Below are 19,930 nucleotides of genomic sequence, written 5' to 3'. Positions count from 1 at the left end.
TATGATGTATTCTGGCAAGGCCTGGTTATTTTGTGTGTGGATTTATTGTCTAATGAATTGAGTGATTTTGAAATGTTTTGTGCAACGCTTTTTTGGAAAGGACATTGTATTTTGTTTATGGGACGTGTGAGTTTTTATGAAACTTTATTTAGCTTTTAGCAAGAATAATCTTTATTCAACAAATAGTGCAAATAAATCTTTAATTGAACAAATATGTGCCAACTTTCAAACACAGTAACAAACAATGACATGAAACAAGGAAACTTTGGAACAATATACAACTTTAAACATAGTATTAAAAAAAAAACAAAACAACAAAACCAAAAAATCCCTCAACCCAAACCCCTTAACAAAGCAAATTTTGGGCTGTGTAGAGAAGCATGGATATGTGGGACCTGCCAAGCTGGAGGGAGCAGAGCAGGGAATGGGGTGCCCAGGGGTTGGGGTGCCCCCCATGCTGGGGTTTGGAGGGAGTGGGAGCTGCTGGATGTGCCTGGGCTGGGGGAACAGATGTGGAAACTCTCCTTGTGTGTCCCAGTGGGGCACCCCCAGCCCCAGGGGGGAATGGGGGGCACCCAGGGCTTGAGGATTTGCCTTGTCCAGCCCCACATTGTCTTGAGGCTCTTGCAGGGCACCCTTGGGGCTCTGTGTTGCTGCAATGTCCTGTGTCAGCTGCCTGGGAAATGGGATGAGCATCCCCTGCTCCTCTTTATTCCTGCCCAGCTTTGGCTGCTGCCACTTTGATTGGAAATGGAGATTGCCATCCCCTGCACTGCAAGCAACTAAAAATCCCTGAAAAACTCTCAAATGCAGCATGAAAGGGTTTGAAATGAGGGGAAGAAACCCTCAGAATTTGTTTCATTTCATTTTTTGGAGTGTTGGTCTTTAGGGAAGATGGGCAGAGTCACCTTTCTGTTTATTTCCTTATTAATCTGATCCTACTGGATTTCCTTCCTCGTTCCAAGTCTGGAATGTTCCTTTTATTTCCCTGGAAGTGCTTCAGAACAGGGCTTGGAGCAACCTGGTCTGGTGGAAAGTGTCTCTGCCCATGACAAGGGATAGAACTGGATGGACTTAAAGGTCCCTTCCAACCTAAACCATTCCAGGATTTTTGCAAATAATTATCCTAAAGTTTGGAAGGAGTTTAGTACTGAAGATGCTCATGCAGCCACTGCTTTTCCCTGGAATTTCTTATATTGATGACAGAATTAGTTGACCAAGCTCTGCATTTAACTGACTTCCCTTCATCTTCAAACCCCAGGAATATGAACCCTGGTATTTCTTCTTTCTCTGGGAAGAGTATTTTCAGCCCTTCATTGCCCTTTTCAGCCCCTGGAATTGGAACAAAAGAGCTTTTCTTCTAGAAGTGAGCCGTGGAATTGGGTGTTAATGGAAACTAATTAATGCTGAATGGAAAATTCCTTCTCGACTGTGTTTTGCCATTCTCTTTTATAGCTCCAACCTACCAGACCTCTTTTCCAGGAAGGATAAATGAGGCTTATGTTTCCAGCATGGGAGCTGGAGGCATCTCACCCCTCCATGCACCCTTGGCTTGATCTGACCCAACCTTCTCCATTCCTTTGAGTTGTCCTGGGAGTGCTCTGTGCACCCACCTCACCTTCACACCCCCTTTTTCCTTGGATTTGGCCTCATTTTCTGTTTCAGACAATCACAGGATCATTCAGGTTGGAGAAGCCCTCTGGAATAATTGAGTCCAACCCTTCCCAGCACTGCCAAGGCCACCAAAAGCTGTCACAAAAGTGCCACATCTATGTGGCTTTTAAACCCCTGCAGGGATGGAGACTGCAGGGCTGGACAACCCTTCCATAAGAAATTTTCATTAATATCCAACTAAACCTGCCCTGGCCCAGCCTGAGGCCATTCCCTCTGCTCCTGTCCCTGCTCCTGGAGCAGAGCCTGACTCCCCCAGCTCTCCCCTCCTTCAGGGAGTTGTGCAGAGCCAGAAAATTCCCCTGATCCCCATTTTTTATTCCAGGCTGAGCTCCCTCAGCTGCTCCTGGTGCTCCTTTCCCATCTCTGTTCCTTTCTCTGGACACAAGAAAAGCCCTGAACATCAGCAGGAGGTGGTTGGGTTGGGGAGTTTCACCCCATTCATAAATGGGGAGGTGTTGGTGCTGAGGAATCTCCATGGCCAGAGTGGCAGAGCCAACATTTCCCATTTGGATCTCCTGAGCCAGCATTTCCCATTTGGATCTCCTGAGCCAGCATTTCCCATTTGGATCTCCTGAGCACAGCCCTGAGCCACCACCTCCAGCCAGAGCTCTGCCTGGAGCCCTCTGAGCTCTTCTGGCCTTTCAAACAGAGCCAAGAGCCCAACTGTGGAGGGAAACACCTGCCTGTGCTTTGTTTTGAAATCCATATTAAATCAGGAGATCAAGGAGTGGCTGTCCATGCAGAGGGATGGAGGGAAGCCATTGATGTGCCAGATGTGTGGTTGGAACATCTGTGGTTGGAGGTGCTCTGCCCAGGATTTCTGTGCTGAGGAAAGCAGGGAGGTGGTGCCTGAAGGGGCTGGGAGTGGTGGTCTCCTCTCTGTGGTGAATCCATCTTTTTCCTGAGGCTCAAATCCATGGAACAGCCGGGGGTGGTGTTAAGGATAAACTCATTGGATTCATGATTGGTGTTTTTAGCTTCAATTCCCAGTTGGTGAGGGGGGATAATTCCCTGTAGGAGCAGGCTGAGCATTGGAGCTGTTTGTCCTTGCTGAGCTGGGCTCCAGCCACACCCAGCAGAAAGTGGGATGGGGCTGTGGTGCTGGGAGCTGTCAGGGTGGAGACATTCCCCATCCTCAGCTCTGGATGAGCCCAGAGGAAAGGGACATTCCTCAGGCTGAGGCTGCATCCCATGAGGATCAGGGGCACAATTACACATGGATTTGGGACTGGTGTCCCTCCAGAAGGCAGGAGGGATGGAGCACTGGCAGCATCTTGGTGCTTGGCCAGTTTGGTGATGGATCCCAGTTGAGGATGATGAGCTGTTCACATTCCCTGTGAGGAAAAGCTTTTCTTTGCTCTTCCATTCCTTTCCAGATCTCCCCATCCCTCCCTGACTGTGGCTGCTGCTCCCTGGGGTGGGAGGACATTCCCACACCCCTGGGGGATGTGCAGATGTCCGTGTGCCTCAGCTGCTGAGATGTTTTCCCTGGGATTCACCAGGATCCTGTGAAGCCTTGGCTGCTGGAATTCCTGTCAGCAGATCACCTGCTCCTGGTTGGAAGTGATAAGTCCTCTCTGTCTCAGTGTCAGCAGCCTGTCAGACCCACAGGTGTGTTGGCAAACCTTCCTCTCTCCCAGGCCCTTGGATCAACCAGATGTCCTCAAAATCCTGCATATCCTGAGGCTGACCTGCAGCTGGCAGGGAAAGCTTCACTCTCTGTCCAGAATCTCTCCCAGGTTTTGTAAAGACAGAATAATTTCAGATCTCTCCATCCCTCCTGCCTCTCCTTGGTCTGTGCTGGGCTCCAGCCTCCTTTGGGGTGGTCAAAATGGAATTTTGTGGGAGACCAGAAAGGTGCTGAGCTTCTCCTGCAGGGACTGCAAGGAATGTGTCTGACACTTGTTTTTCCCTGTGGATTTTAGGATGGGGGTCAGGGCAGCTGGGCTTACAGGATATCAATGAATCAACCAAAGAATAATTTATTTACACCAAACTTGGCATTGAAATGCTCATGGATGAGCAGGAATAATGCACAGGATTCATGGTACCTGTTTAAAATAGCTCTGTTGGAGCCCCAAACCAGACATGGAGGGTTTGGATTTCAGACCATCCTCTTGTTCCAGGATTTTCCTTTGGAAAGAATGCAATATTCCGTGCCAGCTGCTTGTGCTGCCCCAAAGATCCTCCTGGTTTTGGGATGCAGATTTTGATCTCAACCTGGGAGTCAGAGCACTCGAACAGCATCTTAATGAGCTTATGGTTGAGAGCTATTTATTATCTGTTAGAACAGACCTTTTATTCCACTGGCAGCCTAATTTGCATGGTTTGTTGTAATTAACACCATAAAATGTTTAAACAAAAGTACAGATAGAAATTAAATTTACAGGCATCGAATTCAATAGCACCAGAATAAACCTTTGATTTTTGGGTTTTTTCCTTTGGCAAGAAAGTGATTCACTCAAATTAAATTTATGAAAAGCTCTCAACTTGGAAGGAGGGATTTAATGAAAAAAAGGCATCCCAAACTGCTGGAGCAGCTTGGGGGAAAGCTGGGATTTCACTTGGACAAGGCTGCTGAAGGGAAACTCAACTGTTTTGGGTGGGAGAGGCATCCTGAAATCCCAAAATCCCAGCCACTGCTGGCAGCACGTGTGCGGGCAGGATGGTGCCTTTGCTGTCCATCTGTTCCATTTTTTTCATGCTCTGACAACTTTTTTGGAGGCACTGAGGGGTTGGGATGGAGGCAGGTTGATGGGAGTGTTCCCTGGAATTACCCAAGCATGGGTTGGACAAGGTTTTGGAGCAACCTGGGGTAGAGAAAGGTGGGGAAGGAATAGAACAAGAAGAGCTTTAAGGTCCCTTCCAATCCAACCCATTCCAGGATTATTCTGTCATAGTTTGGAAAATCAACCTGAGGCTGAATTGTGGATGAATTGTGCTGTCCCCCAGACATTCCTGAGGGGCTGGAGGGGTTTTCTAGGGATTCCTGTGGCAGTACATCCCCTCCTGCAGAGCACACAAGGTGGCTCTGGAAAAGTCTTTTATGGCACTAAAAGAGGCATCACCATGTCCACCCCCAAATGATGTCATCAAACCCAGGCCACTTCTGCTCTGATTTATGCAGCAAACATTATAAAAAAAATTACATTGTGAGCAGCAAATGGTCTCTGGGTGAGGTTTGGATTCCCTTCTATTGTCTGGAATTTTGGGTTCAGTGTTATGGCTGGGATTTGTGTAGTCAGAACTCATTTGTAGTGTCTGGGAGTGGTGCAGGAGCTGGGATTGAGCTGCTGGAGATTTTAGTGGGGGGAGCACATGTTCCCTGGGATTTCCAGCCTGTGGGATCCCAGAGCTGATCCAGCAGGAATTCTGGTAGTCAGGAAACAAACAGGGAGAGTTCAGCACGTCTGGGCTTTGGAGGGTCATCCACAGGTTCATGCTCTGCATCCCAATTTGTCCAAAATTTCCTCAGGGAGGTGTTGCTGTAGGGGATATTCCCCAACAAAATGGATTTTGAAGCTTGAAAAGGTCTGTCCCAAAGGTTTGTAGCATGAAAATTGGGGTGATGATGGAGCAGATTGAAAGCTGCAGGTCTTTGCCAGCTCCTGGGCAGTTTGATAAACTTCTGATGGCTTCTCCTCCTTGATTTCCTCCTGAAATCCCTCCTGGATCAGGGTGAAAACCACCACCAAGGACCTATGTCTGTAGGGGACATGGAAAAACTGAGATAAGTGAACTAAAAGCAACTTTTAAAAAGAAATAAAACTTGTGTGGACACCTTGAGGAGCAGTGCAGGAAATCAGTTTCTTGGCCAGGTCATGCACAAACTAAGATTAATTAATTAATTTCTGTTGCTGCAGCAGGGAGTTCTCCATGTTGGCTTATTCTCTCTTTTGAAGCATTTTTATTTTTACCTCTGGCTCCTATTGCTCTACTGGTTGCTTCTCACTCTCTCCCAACTAAACCTCTAAAAGTTCAAGGATCCATGAGGTTTTTTTCTTGTTTAGGTCTATTTTTATTCTCTATATGATTATTTGGATTGGTTTGCCAGGAGAAATCCAGCCTGAGCATTGCCTCTACAGTAAATAAGAATTAATTAATTTGTTTGACTTTGGGATAAACTGTGAAGAAGGAGCATCTTGCTGGTTTAGGGGGGATTTGTCATGCCCAAACTGGAGATTCTGAAGCAGGAATAAAGCTTTCCCCCCTCTTTTCTCAGTTGCTTTGTAGTGTAAAGGGCCAGGTAGGGCCCTCTGCTGGGGTTTGCAGTGTTAATCAGTGATTAACAAAGGAAAGTTGTGAAATTAGGGAAGACACAGCATTTAATGCCTGCAGTTTGATAATTGTGTGGTTTAGAGTTTTTTCACTTCAAATTAGGTGGTTTTGGAAACATGATAAGCTGCTGTTACATGTCAGAGGCACAGGACTTGAATTTGAAATTTTGAAATTTTTCCAGTGATGTTTTTTAAGTATTTTAAGTATTTACTGTCAGTTCCTCTTCTCTTTTTCTATGGAAATGACACCTTGGGAATGATGTTGTTGGAATTTGGGGAGGTTGGAGTGAGGATTTTTGGCTCAGGCAATAGAGACTGAATTTTTGGCTTGCTGTCCATGGCCAAGTGATGTGCCCTGTGACAAAGGTGACCCCAAAAGGGTCCTTTTCACCCCAAACCACGCTGTGAGTGTGGGATTGTGTGTCTCCACATCAGAGCCTGGGAGAGCAGCTCAGCCTGGGAGCATGTCTGGGCAGGGGCAGGAGGGAAATGGGGAGCAGAGCTGCTATTAAAGGGATTATTCCCAACATTATTCATCAGGCTTGAGTGATGGCCTCAGATCTGGATGTGTTTGTGTTGGGAGCTTGTGTGTGCTGCTGATGGGAAAGTGGAGCCTTGCTCTGGCTGGTTTTATCCTGGTTTTGTAGCAGTTTTGGGGAAGTGCTGGTGAAGAGGCTGCTGTTTATATTTATATTTCTATATTGTGTACATACATTGGGTTTTTGGGGTGGGGTGTCCATCCTTAGCCCATGGACACAGAGGCTGTGGCTGCCCCATCCCTGGAAGTGTCCAAGGATAAAGTTTGGAGCAATTTGGGCTAGTGGGAGGTGTCCCTGCCCATAGCAGTGAGTGGAACTGGATCAACTTTAATTTCCCTCCCAACCCAAACCAGTCTGGGATTCTGAGATTCTTCACAGCCCTCCTGGGGACATGAACTTGTGCTCTGAGCTTGGAGTGTTTGTAGCCCAGCTTGTGCCAGTACATTTTCCTTTTCCCTGGTCTGAGTTTTCCTGGTCTGGGTGTGATGGGAAGAGCTGGCTGCCCTGAGTGTTGGTGGAAAAACTCCAATGCCATGTGGGATGTGTCTCAAAAATCTTCTTGTCAGTGAAAAACTGCTGCTAAAAGATATGAGCTGGCTTTGGTGTCAAGAGGAGATGCTGGGGTGTGGATGGAGCTTTAGCTGAGGGTTCAGGAAAAGGAGCTGGAGGTGCTGAACAAGGAAGAAGGTGGAGGAGCAGCTTCCACTGCTGCCTGCTCACACATTCCCTGCTGGAATGTTCTGCTTGCTTTTTCACTTCACAGCATCACACAGAAACCCTGAGATTGGAAAAGCCCTCCAGGATCATCCAGTCCAACCTGGACCACACTGTCACCAGAGCACAGGGATGGGCACTCCAAACCCCTTCCAATGCCTGCCCACCCTTTCCATGCAGAAATTCCTCCTGCTGCCCACCCTGCTCAGCTTGAGACTGTTCTAGCAGTGAAGATCACTTTTGTTCTCCTCATTCCTCTCGTGGAGTGATGAGTTTGTTGTGGCTGTTGCTGCCTCTCCCTGGGTTTTGTGCCTAATGCCTGGCTGAGGAATTATCCTGATGGATGCACAGAACAGGCACAGCTCCTGGCTGGGGGGATGAGAGCAGCTAATCCACAGGAGCACAGCCCAGCCTTTTGTTGCTTGCCGTGGTGGGGAGTTGAGCAGAAGAGGATTTGTCAACACTCAGAGCCCCTGGCAGGCTGTGGGTGAGGCCAGAAAGCAGAGCCCGAGGGGAAGGTGTTGGGACTTGCTGCTGGAGCTGTGTCTGCACACACAGCTGGTGCAGAAATCCCTGCTCTCCCCTGGCAAGGCAGAGCTGACAGTTCTTTTGGCATCCCACAGGGAAGCAGGTTTGGGAGGTGCAGGCACACTCTGGTCACAGGGAGTTGTTTTTTAACAGTGAGGTGAATTTTTGGGGGGTTGCACTTCGTGCTTATGGGGTTTCATCCTTTTCAGATGTTCTTTCTCCTCTTTTTTTTTTTTTTTCTCTGACTCTAAAAGTTGAAAGAGGCTTTGGGTGGCTTCTCCTTTTGAAAGGTGACCTTGCTGCATAAAGTTGTCTGAGTGTGCTGTCTGTGTCCAGTGATATATGGGAGCATCTGGGAATGGGGGGAGACTGCTCATTAATTCCCTGAATTTCTCTAGGATCACACATGTACCTCAGAATCCTTTCCCAGAGCTGGTGAAATGTTCCCCCTTTAATCCCATCCCTGTGTTGGGAGCTGCCCTGAGTAGACACAGCAAAGAGAAGTGAGGAATGGGTTTTTTTGGGAGTCTGGCACTTCAAGTAGTGTCAAGTGTGTCTCACTTAGTCCAGTGTGTGCATCTGTTATTTGACTGTGGTCCAAAGCAACACCTTCCCCTCCTGCCTCCCTGGCCATGGTTTAATTAATTAAATTTAAAAATTCAGCCACAAGCTGTAGGTGAAGGTGCTGCTGGGGGAGTGGGAGCTGCTACCAAAACACCATCATTAAATGGTGCTGTCATTCCCAAATAATCCACTTTATGAGGCTGTTTTATTGGTAGTTTCTGTGCTTTGCTACTTCCAGAAGATCTTTCACCAGGGGCTGGTTCCTGCTCTGCTCACTTCCCACCTCCACCCTGCACCTCTCCAGGCTAATAATAAAAATCAAATTGTTTTCTCTGCTGGAGGAAAGGAGAGTCAGAACTGAGGCTGATGTGATCCAGACCAAGCATTTCCCTGTCCTTTGGGTGCTGCATGTCCAAGTTCTCTGGGAATTAAAACCACCAGATGATTTTCTGTCCCTTGGGCACCCCCAGCTCCCTGCAGCAGCATTCCCAGTATCTTCTCTCCACATGGGATCCTCAGTCATTTGGTTTCTCCTGTTCCAACATTACAAATTTCTGCTGCCCTGGATTTTATTTGTGGGTTTTTCAGGCTTAGCAGGTAATGGTTATAAATGGAAATTTGACTGCAGCACGTGGTTTCTGGCTGCAGTAAATTCACTCCCTGGGGGCTTGGGGACGGATCCCATGTGTTTTCTCCAGTGCAAATGGTTGTTTCAAACATCCATCTGCTTTATCTGCTGTTGTGTTTACAGTTCCCCTTTGTAGTTCCCAGCAGCATCTCCTCTCTCTCCTCTGCTTTTGTTTATTTAAGGTTATGGTAAAATACCCCTCTCGTTTGGAGCTGTTTTGTGGGAGCCTTTCCCAGCTTGGCTGATCCCAGGGGTCAGGATAATAAAATATCATGAACCTGATCACTCCAGGGGAATCCCACAGTGGTGGTTCCAGCTGGTCCCTGGTGTTGCTCCTCAGGAATGGGATTTTAGCCAGATCCTGCCCTTCACCTTCTGGTGCTCTGCAGGCAGCATGGCTGGTCATTATTGAAGAATAAAGGGTTTAATCCACTCAATTTGTAGCAAAAACTGACCAGTGGATTCGTCTTTGTTTGGATATTGAATCGTGTGATGTCCCTGGTTGTTTGTCTGTCCAGGATGATTTAGGAAACCAGTTTCAACTTTAGGAAAAAAAAAAAAACAAACCCAAAATAATACAACAAACAAACCCAAACCAAGCTGTCTGAAAAATCCTAGGAGGATATATTTGATACTTTTTCCTGGCAAAAGTTAAACATTTTCCATCCTTCTTCAGTTTCAAGCCTTCAGAAGGTTTGTGGGTCCTTGTCCAGCACGTGGTGATGCCTCTCCATGCCCAGGCAGGAGCCACAGGGAGCACCCTGAGGCTCCACAGCCTTTGGAGTTTCCCTCAGGTTTTGTGTCCCCATCATGGGCAAAAAATGACCCAGGATGACATTAGGAGAGGTTGCAAAATTCTCTCTGTAAACAGTATTTTATTTTTTTTTTCTTATGCTGAGCCCCAAGCAATGTCACTGCTTGTCTTGCAGAGAGAAGTAGGAAAATAGTCCCTGGCTGCAGGAGGGGGTTGTTTTCCTAATTTTGCTTCACCACAGCAGCATTTCCTGTTACTGGTGAATGTGTGGAGTGCCTGGATGGGACCCCCTGCTCATGTGTCACCCCAAGTTGTGTGCTGGAGTTTTGTGGGACACTGGAGAGTGACTTTGGAGTGGGACCTGGACTGGGAATGGTTTCCCACTGCCAGAGGGCAGGGTTAGGTGGGTATTGGGAAGGATTCCTGGCTGTGAGGATGGGGGGTCCTGGCACAGTTTCCCAGAGAAGCTGTGGCTGCCCCTGGATCCCTGGAAGTGCCCAAGACCAGGCTGGATGTTGAAACACCCTGGTCTGGTGTCCCTAGAACACAAGGAGCTTTAAGGTCCCTCCACCCCAAACCAATCTGGGATCCTATGGTTTTGAATTCCCCACCCTCTGCTGCTGGAACTGTTTCTTTTCCAGGGTGAAAAGCTGCTGGCCAGCTCCAAATAGTCCAAGCTAGTTGAGCCTCACTTTAGCCACTGGGTATGGACAGAACTGTCCATGAAATTCTTTTTCTGCCTCCTTTTTTTTTTTAACCTATCAATTTTTTCAACCCTCTGTTCTTTTTTTAACCTCCCACTGCCTGAGTTTTCCCATACAACAGAGGCACAAACAACATCCAGGAGCTGAAATACTAAATCCTCTACTACTCCCCTCACCAAAACAAACTCAGGCAGCACACAACCTTTTTCCTTCAGCCTCCCAAAGTCAGAACATGTCACAGGGGATGCTGAGCTCCCTCCCAAGAGCCTCCCCAGCCCAACAGGAGGCAGCTGTGCAGCAGCTGGCCTGGCTGGAAACATCTGGACGGGCTGCATGGTGGGAGCTGCTGCTGCTGTGCTGTTTGAAGGCTCTGCACTTCAAAGCCCAGCTCAGAAAGGCTTGGCTTGCACAAACTCACACCTCTGCCTCTGCTCTGTGGCTCCCACCTGTAGCTGCTGAGCTGGGGTGGTTCTAGCTTTGGGGTCTGGGTAGCTCCAGGAGCTCCCAAGGCAGAATTCAGCTTGTCAGCTGGCAGGGAATGATACTTGGGGAGTTGAGGTTCAGACAGTAAAATCCCAATGCATAGCACAGCAAAGGGTCCTTAATAGATTTTAGAGGGACTGAAATTCTAACCAGTAAAATTCTAAGTTGAGAAGTATCCAATTACTGTAAGATTGTAGGTGAGAAAAGACCAGTCATCTAGTAAAGTTCAAGAGTGATAGAAATCATAAATGATAACAGGGGTTTTGTAGGGAGGGGTGGCATCACTCATGAAAGATTTCATTGTCTCAGGGCACAAAATCCCAAGGGGCTTTTTCAGGGACAGTTGTGTCCCCCACACCCACCCTCAGCCAGGGTCCCAGGGCTGCCCAGGCTGAAGTTTGTTTTTGGGGGGATGATGGAATTCCTGTGTGCAGCCTCAGGATCCACTCTGAGCTGTGCCAGCTGCTCACTGCCCAGCCTGGGGCTTGGGGATGTTTTTGGGATGGCAAATGGAGCTGTTCCACGTGGAGAATGTTGTTCTGGTTAGGAACAGTCTGGTGCTTGCAGCAGCAAGTGGAGCTGGGTTTGGCAGCCCCAAAGCTGGGCCTAGAGGAGGCTGGGGGTGTGCATGGTGCTGGGAGACAGCAGCTTGTGGAAAACTCACATTCCTGAGCTCCTCCCAGCTGCTTTTCCCTGAGTTCCTGCAGCACATCGTGGTGTTTCTGCTCCAGCTCATCCCTCCTAGCTCGGGGTTGTGCTGTTGAGGGCACAGGCAGTGATGGGGCAGAGCCATCCCATTTAATCCCATCACTCCAGGCACTCCATCAGGGATCCCTGAGCTGCCCACAGATCCCAGAGCACATTCCAAAGGTGAGGAGATGGCACAGCTGGGTCAGGCTGCCACAGCTTTGCTTCTGGAAGGATCCATCCCAGAAGTGCTGGGTGTTGTTTTCCCCTCATGCTGGTGATTTTGGTGGGTGCTCATTTCCAGAGGTATCCTCATTTCCAGAGGACACAAATCCTGCTGCTGAGCTCACACAGGTAGGGGAAGCCAGGCCAAGAGGGGACTAAAGAACAGCAGAATTTTAAGTTTTTTCGTGATGAGGTTTTTACCACCACAGGGTGCCTGGAGAAGAGGTGGATACCCCAACCCTAGAAATATCCTGGTTGGATGAAGCTTGGAACAACCTGGACTAGTGGAAGGTGTCCCTTCCCATGGCAGAGGGATGGGCCAAATGGTCTTGAAGGTCCCTTCCAGCCCAAACCATTCCACATTTCTCTAATCCAGATTTTGGGAAGCAGGATGTTTGTCTGGAGCTCCTCCAGTGCCACGTGCTGAGAAGCCCCTTGCTTCTCCCTGGATCCAGGGCTTGGGGGGACATTCCCTCTCCCCCATTCCCATGTTGTGTCCTGTTGGCTTCTGAGGAGTCCCTGCAGGATCTGGAATTTTGCAATTCCTGCATGAAGGAGCATCTCTGGCCCTGCACCCAGCCCTGCCTTGTGGGGACTTGTTCCTGTGGCTGTGCCCAGAATGGAGCCTTGCAGAGCTCTTAATCCTGTCTGCATGAGGTCATTGGCTCCTTGACATTAATTGCAGGGGATCTGATTAATTAGGCAACAGAGCATAATTTATTTGAGCAGATTGTTGTATAGAATTAACCAGGCAGTCAGTGTCTCCCACCACAATTCCAGGCATCCCTGCAGGTGTGGGAATTGCCATTAAAAACTTTGCCCTTGGAGTGGATGGCTGGGTAATAATTGGATTATTTCCCTGTTGCTGCAGTGGGATGTTTATCCATTTATTTCATGGATGCATTATTTTGTGGCTGTTATATTTTCAGCAGACTTGTTTTCATTTTAATTCTATTCAATTTGAACTACTTGATTCCCTCCTCCTGTTTCCTTCCCTTCCGTTTTTCTTCTTCCAATAAAATGTCATAAAAATTAATCCCCACCAAAGGCCAAATTGAACATTCAGATTGAGAAAAGAGGATTTTAAAGCCCTTGTGCTGAAAAGGGGAAAAAAATGTGCTCAGACAGGAAGTTGTGGGTTTGTTACAGAGCAAGGAAAAATGTTTTTAAAAATTTATCATAAAATTATGAAATCCCAGCAAGGTTTGGCCTGGAAGGGACCTCAAAACTCATCTCATTCCACCCCTTTTCCAGGGGCACCTTCCATTAAACCAGGATGCTCCAAGCCCTGTCCAGCCTGGCCTTGGACACTTCCTTAAACAGGTCAATTACCTAAACAGCAGAAAGATTTTAAAATTACAAAGATTTTTGAAAATTTCTCCTCCAAAATCGATAGGAGGGGTTGTTTAAGAGCAAGGGCAGAATGAAGAGCTGATGAGTTCCAGTGTCTGACAGATGTTCTCCTGTAACTTTCTCCCATATGGATCCATCTCCATGAGTGAATCCAAACCAATTCCCTTCTGCAGCTGGTCCCACTCCAGGCAACAGGGTAATGTAGAATGGAGATTGAAAAAAATACCAGGGAACTGAAAAATGCCATAAATTTGGATCTTGCAGTCACATTCCCAATGGAAAGCTCCAGAGCAGGATCTGGTGGGTCACCTCCTGCAGGAAGAGGTGGCTTGGACATCTGGAGTGTTTGTTTTCTTTGGAGATTGGTTCAAACAGGGGACTGTGCATTGAATCAGCTGCTCTTCCCAGATGTTGAAATTTCAGTTCTCCTTTCTCTTAAGAAACACCTGGAATTGGTGGGAATTGAGGGAGTTGGATGGCAGAGAAGCACCTTCACTGGAAATGATCCAAAGCATCCTCTGGGAATGGTCCCTTGCATGTCATGGTCTGTTATGTTGGTTGTGGAAGCTGTTGAGCTCATTGTCCCTGCCATGACTAGCAGGATCTTCCAGGTATTCCTAAAAGTGTTTTCAAACCTGGCAAAAGGAGTTTTTCTCCTAAGGAGGAGCCCCAGGGGTGGTTTGAGGCTGGAGAGAGCCCAGTTCTTCATTCTGCAGGGAGCAGAAATGCTCCAAGGGGAGCAGCAGGGCCCTGAAGCCCTTTGCTGGAGCAGCTCCTGATTTGGGGAGTATTTTTAGGAGGGGTTCTGGCTTGAGGAGGATTGTGCTGTTGGCCTCATGTTGTCCTGGATGTGCTGGAGAAGCTCCAGGTCATGAGGAGCAAGAGAAATGGTGCAGCTGGAGAAAGGAAGAGGAACTATGGCTGAGGGTTGGGTTCCTCCAAATCAAGTGTGTGCTGTGTTTTATAAAATGCATGAATATTTTGGGAATCTGACTGCTCAAATAAGGAAGGAATTGCTGTTGGAATGCAGGAGAAGAACCCATGACCTCCATCTGGAGGGGGGCGTAGCCCAGCTGGCTGAAAATGGGCCTGAAAGGGGCTACAAAAGCTAATTAAAATGTGAAAAACTGAGAATTCCTGCTAATAGACAGCAGATCCCATGCCTGGCGCTGCTTCACAGCTAAATTTGATTTCCTTGGGAGGCAAAAGGAACTGATTTAAGTTCCTTACCTTGCTGACATTGATCCCTCTCAGCCTTTAGCCTGTTCCCAGCAAGGAACTTCCCTCGGCTGTGCCGTGCCGGACCCGGAGCTGCAGCAGGAATCTCTTACTCCTGCTACCAGTCAAAAATTCACTGCAGGTGTCTTCATGTGCAGTGTTAAACTCAGCTTTGACCTTGTTCTGCTCACATCTGGGTTGTGTTTGAGCTCTCCCTTCAGTGCCAGCAGGTGTAAGGAGTGGGAGCTCAGCCATCGCTCGGCTGGAGCCGTGTCCAGCTCTGACACTGTCCCCCCATCACAGCCCCCTCCAGCACCAGGCAGCTCCAGGGGAAGGGGGCTTAGACATTGCATGGATAAACAGCCTTGTTGAACAAATCATGGTCTTCTAGGCTTGAGGTGGTGCTGGTTTGGGGTTAAATTTGGTGATTGAGGTGCTCCTACAGTCAGGGAAAGTTGTGGCGTGTGGGGGATCCAGGGATTCAAACTGTGGATCTGGTTCCATTTTGTGCTGAAAACAATTTTCTATGGAGGTTTAGGACAGAAAGTGTTTCTGAGTGTTTCCACATTCTCCCTGTGCTGAAGGAATGCTGGAACCTTGCTTTTCCAAAGTTACACTTCACTCCTCCCTTGAGGAGTAAATCCACCTGCCTGCTGCCTCTGCCAGCTTTACCTGCATTTGCTCCAGCTTCCCTGAGCTGATTGGGAGTAAAAATCAAGTGGTGTGTTCAATTGGACCAGTGGTGGAAATGTAAATATTTGGGATGTTGCTTGTTGAACTGAGTGAGGTGGGGAAGGTTTGGATTAGAGGAAAGGAGGAAATTCCAGTTTGGACTTGAACTTGCAGGATGTGATCACTGCTGACACAGGTCTGCTTAAAGCCCAGTTCCACATGGAAAGGAGGAAGGGAGAGGGGAGGTTTGGGCAGGGTTTGGTTCTGAAGGGAGGTTTGTAAGATATATTAATTGTTTTGATGGTAAATCATTCCCTGTGTCCATCACTTTGCCTTGGACTGAGAAGTGGCAGTTGGATTTAAGGTTCTGTCCTGCAAAACACATTGGCTTTCCTGGGTAATGAAGGTAAAATACCAATAAAAGCTTGGGAAAAACTGCTCCCTCCTCTTTCATTGGACTCCAGTAACTTCCAGTGCTTGGAAGACCAAGAGTCCCAAACTGGGATTGCACAGTCCTTGGGACAGGCTTTTGACCCAAGGACAGGGGTGCTCAGCACATTGGCAGCATCTCAAATCCCATTCCCAAAAGCACTGGTGGCATGTTCAGGTGTGGATGTGCTCAGAGGGGCGTTCCTGCTGGCAGGTGCTCTGTTCCCAATCCATGACATTCCATGGTCCATCTCCAAGCCCAAGGTTTTTGTTTTCTAGTGGTCCAATTTCTGTTTTCTAGTGGTCAAATACTCCCTTGGCTCCTTAGCTGTCATTTTTGTGAAGTTCCTCATGAGCTTTGGGAGGGAGGTGGCTGAATCCCTCCTCCCAGCCAAACTTCCCACCTGGATAAACTCCTTGGCATCACTGTTTCAGGATTATAGAACTGCTTTGGGTGGAAAATGCTTTTGAAGTTTGCTGTTGTGTCTGAAAACCTTGGTGAGGATCCTTGAGGCAGATTGGAGGGAGGAGGAGTTGGGATTTTGTATCAGCTCCAGGGTGAGGGATTGTGCCTCTGGCATCTTGGGCTTCAGGATGAAGAGCTGGAAAGAGCAGGAATGTGGCTGACATTGGGAGGGAAGGATGGTAGAGATGAAACAACAGAGACCAGAGAAGTTCTGGGCATCTTGAAGGTGAGGACCAAACTGGAGCTTCACACAAAAAGCCAGGGAAGGGGTTTGTTATGGTGTGGAACCTGCTCCAGAGGATTCCCACAGCTGGGAGTGCCAGGCTTGGGGAGGAAGGGGCTGGTGGAGCTTGTACCATCTCTGCTCTCCACATCCCTCCTCATATTATTGATAACATCCCCTGAGTTTGGCAGGCAGGGCTGTGGCTTGTCCTGCAGACAGGACATGGTGTCAAAGTTCTGTCACGTTGAAATGGGAATTGTTCCCTCGTTTGCTCCTTGCATTTTTATGAGGAGCAAGAAATGATGACAAAAACAATTCTTAAAATATGTTGAATGGAGTTTCTTTTCAATAAAGCAAAGCTACTCCCTGAGCTTCTTTCTGAGCTGGTGGAATATAAATTATCTACTTGATTTTTTTTTTTTTTTTTTTTTTTTGCACCACGTGTGACCAGAGGCAAAGTTCTGGAGGACAATGGGGCTGATATTCAAGTAGCTGCTCCTCTGAACCACAGGCTGAACTTGACAGCACCAGAAAAACAACAATATTGCTTGCAGAGAATGCTGCTGCAGAGCCTGGGCTGGTTCTTAGGCTCCTCACACTGCTGATCTCCCAAAACTGCAAAGAAAGAGGGAATTTGACTTTAACAATCCTGTTAAATGCTTGTGCAGGAGGGTGAGTTCATGCTTTTTTTCTCAGGTGCTTTAAGATATTGAGCTGTGGGTTTCTGGATGAGATGTTTGGCTGAAATTGCTTTGTCAGGAGGAACTAGAAGCCAAAAATCTTTGGCTTTTTTTTACTTTTCACCCAAAAGTCCTTGTACACCTGAAGATTTGGGTGCTTTTCCCTTCTGCAGGAAGAAGACACTTGTTCTTACCAACTTAGCCTAAGGAAAAATCCACCCTTTTTGCATAATAGTATGAGTTGGGTTATATTTTTCCACTTCTGTTTCTTTGAAGCTGTTTGACCACTGGAAATACATTCCCTTGGTTTCAAGAGACTTTTGACAAGCCAAATAATATTTTATTTTATGAAAAAATGATAATACCTTTCTTTACCCCTACTTGCATGGACTGTGGAATGTCCATCCTACAAACGAGTTTGAGACCCCTTGTTATTTTGGGAGTTCCTACTGTGCTCCCTTGACATCCATCCTCCAGCAGCTTTGTCCAGAGCTTCCCAGTCAGGTTCTGCAGGGAAAACCAGCTCTGAGTGCCTTTGTTTTGCTGTATTTTGCCCAGAGAGACCGAGGCAGATCTGATTCCCTCTGGCAAGCAGTGCCTGTGCTATTGTTTCCCAGGTTATTTTGAGGAATGCCTTCCCCTGGGGTTTTTTCCTGTGTTGGCTTTTTGACCTTTTTTGCATCCTTGCAAAAAATCTCTTGATTAAACCTATGGTGTTTCTAAAATTAAAGGTGATTTGAGGGCTTTAGGTTGGAGGAGGAGGGAAATGGGGATTGTTTAGACTGTGCAGGGAAAATACCTGCTCCCAAAAAAGAAGTTGTGTGTGCTTGACTCCTGAAAAGTTCTGTGGCTCTAAAAGTGCACAGGCTGAGAGAATCAGTTCTCCATGAGTTTGAGGATGAGGAGTTCCAGTGAAATCATGGACTAGGTGAGAATTCCTTTTAGAATCCTGCAGAAGGTGGCACAGCCCCATGAGCACAGTGTTGATGCAGGGGAAGTAAGGAGCCTTAAAGATGATTTTCCACTAGCCCAGGTTGCTCCAAGCCCTGTCCAACCTGGCCTTGGACACTTCCAGGAACAACCACAGCTTCTCTGTGCCAAGGCCTCACAGGGAGGAATTTCTCCTCAATATATTGCTGATATCTCAGGGGTGGGTGAATGGAAAAAGCATCCAAGTGATGCTGGCCACGATTCCCAGGCAGACACAGACAGACCCTTCATCCCCTGACCCTGGCAGCTGCAGCCCTGGAACAACAGAGCCCTTGAGTCCCCAGAGAGGGGCTTGGCCTTTGGTGGCTCTGGTGGCTGCAGGAGGTTTGGTCACCCTTTCCCTGCCCCTGACCCTCACAGGGGTCTGAGCATTCCCTCCATCCTGACCCCTGAGCCCTCGCTGCCAGTCACTGGAGGGTCAGTGCCTTTATTTGCATAATTCAGAGCACTCTGGAAGGTGTATCCCAGGGATGGCCCCTCTCTGCTCACATGGGTTCTGTCCCTTCCCAGGCTGTGTGTGTCACTGCTCTCCTGGAAAACACAGTTTCATGGGATTTGTCCCAAAGCAGCAGCTGCTGTGTTCACAGTTAGTGTCACAAGCTGCTTTTGTGGGTTTGTTTCCTAAGTTAAAGGTGTGGTTCAATCATTCATCCTGTCATTTCTCTTCCTGACTAGAAATACAGACAGATTACTTTTAGCCAAAATTTAGCGTTTTTCTGAGTGGTCATTGAGAAATTACATCAGATTAATGAGCAGAGCAGTAGAGTTGAGCTTGTTCAGCCTGGAGGAGCAGCCTCTGTCCTGTAAAACTCCAATAATGATCCAGGCAGTAACAGCATTTTCATTGACAGATTTCATTGACACTTTAACCTGAATTATAATGCAGTTTGGTCCTTCATTTAGTTCCCAGTGTCTCAATGTGAGTTAAATAAGGGGTTTAAAGAGAAATTCCCTTGTTCTCATGCCTGGCCCTGCTCTGGTGTGTCAGGAAAGGTGCTGGTGGTGCTTGCAGGAGCATCCTGCTCCAGTGTTCCACACCTGGGGCACTGCAGTGGGATGTGGGAGCTTTGGGAATGGGAATTGTTCTCACCCTTTACTCCTCATTGTAAACAAGAGGAGTTGTCCACCCAAACCTGTAACTGGCCTTCCTCTGGCTGGTAAGTTTTACTCATCATTACTTTTTAGGGATGTTTAAAAGCCCAGTAGTGAGGATTTTAAGCTGATCCCAGGTTATCCCACAGCATTTTGGGGTCCTTTCAGCCACAATATCATTGCAATGACAAACACCCAGGAATTCTGCACAAAGACAGAAGGAAATAGCAACAGTTTGGGAATCTGAGAAACGCTTTGGGGGGTCTTCTTTGGAAACTAAAGGGTTTCCAAACATTTCCATTTGTGAGACTGCACCCCAGCTTGTTGGAGTAAAGCAAAATGCAGGTGTAAAATCTGAGTGAAGGGCTGGGATGCTGAGGTTGGGAGGGGAAAAACCCTTGGGAATTCGAGGGGAGGGGAGATGAGAGCCCTGGGGCTTGTGAACAGCCAAGGGCTTTTTGTGATTATTGCTCTTGATAGGGACTTTTATGGGCTGGAGCTTAACGAGCCCAGCAATTCAGGGCAGGTGTTTGTTCTTCTCTGCTCTTTCAAAGATGCTTTTGATGCCCCAGGTTTTGTTCTCAGAACAATGATGAGCTCGATAACCTTTGGGGCTGCTTTTTGAAGCCTCCTGGTTCTTGTCTTGGGCTGTGGTTTTGTTTTGCTGTGTATTTACAGCTTAAATCACCACAATCAGGTTTCTTCAGCAAGAAAACCCCATCGTGGTAGGAGCAGCCCTGGTTGTTGGATGCAGTAACACACAGAAGGTGTTTGGTCCCTAATTGATCTTTGACTTCCCTTTTTTATGAAGTGGAAATAACAGGAAAATGCTGCTGGGGTTAGCTGGGATTCTGGTTTCTAACCCTGAATTCCAATTTCTGGGTCAAGATTCTGATCTGTTAAAGAGCTTTTAAGGCACCAGCGATTTTTTCCTGAATAAGAGGTCGCTACATAAAATTTTTACCTCTTGGCAAATCTCATGTTACAAATGTTGCTGTAGGTTTAAAGTGTTAATTTATGTGGTATATTG

The 19,930-nt window shown here is 47.5% G+C and overlaps 2 protein-coding genes across 7 annotated transcripts in view; both read left to right on the top strand.

The window, feature by feature from the left end:
- LOC306808562 (diacylglycerol O-acyltransferase 2-like) overlaps positions 1-19,930 on the top strand; it is a 162,164-nt gene that overhangs the window by 83,594 nt on the left and 58,640 nt on the right. The window lies entirely within an intron of this gene.
- EDA (ectodysplasin A) overlaps positions 1-19,930 on the top strand; it is a 60,139-nt gene that overhangs the window by 14,588 nt on the left and 25,621 nt on the right. The window lies entirely within an intron of this gene.

Source organism: Erithacus rubecula, assembly GCF_903797595.1.
Source record: "Erithacus rubecula genome assembly, chromosome: 15".
NCBI classification, from domain to species: Eukaryota; Metazoa; Chordata; class Aves; order Passeriformes; family Muscicapidae; genus Erithacus; species Erithacus rubecula.
This window is presented reverse-complemented; position numbering and strand designations above follow the sequence as displayed.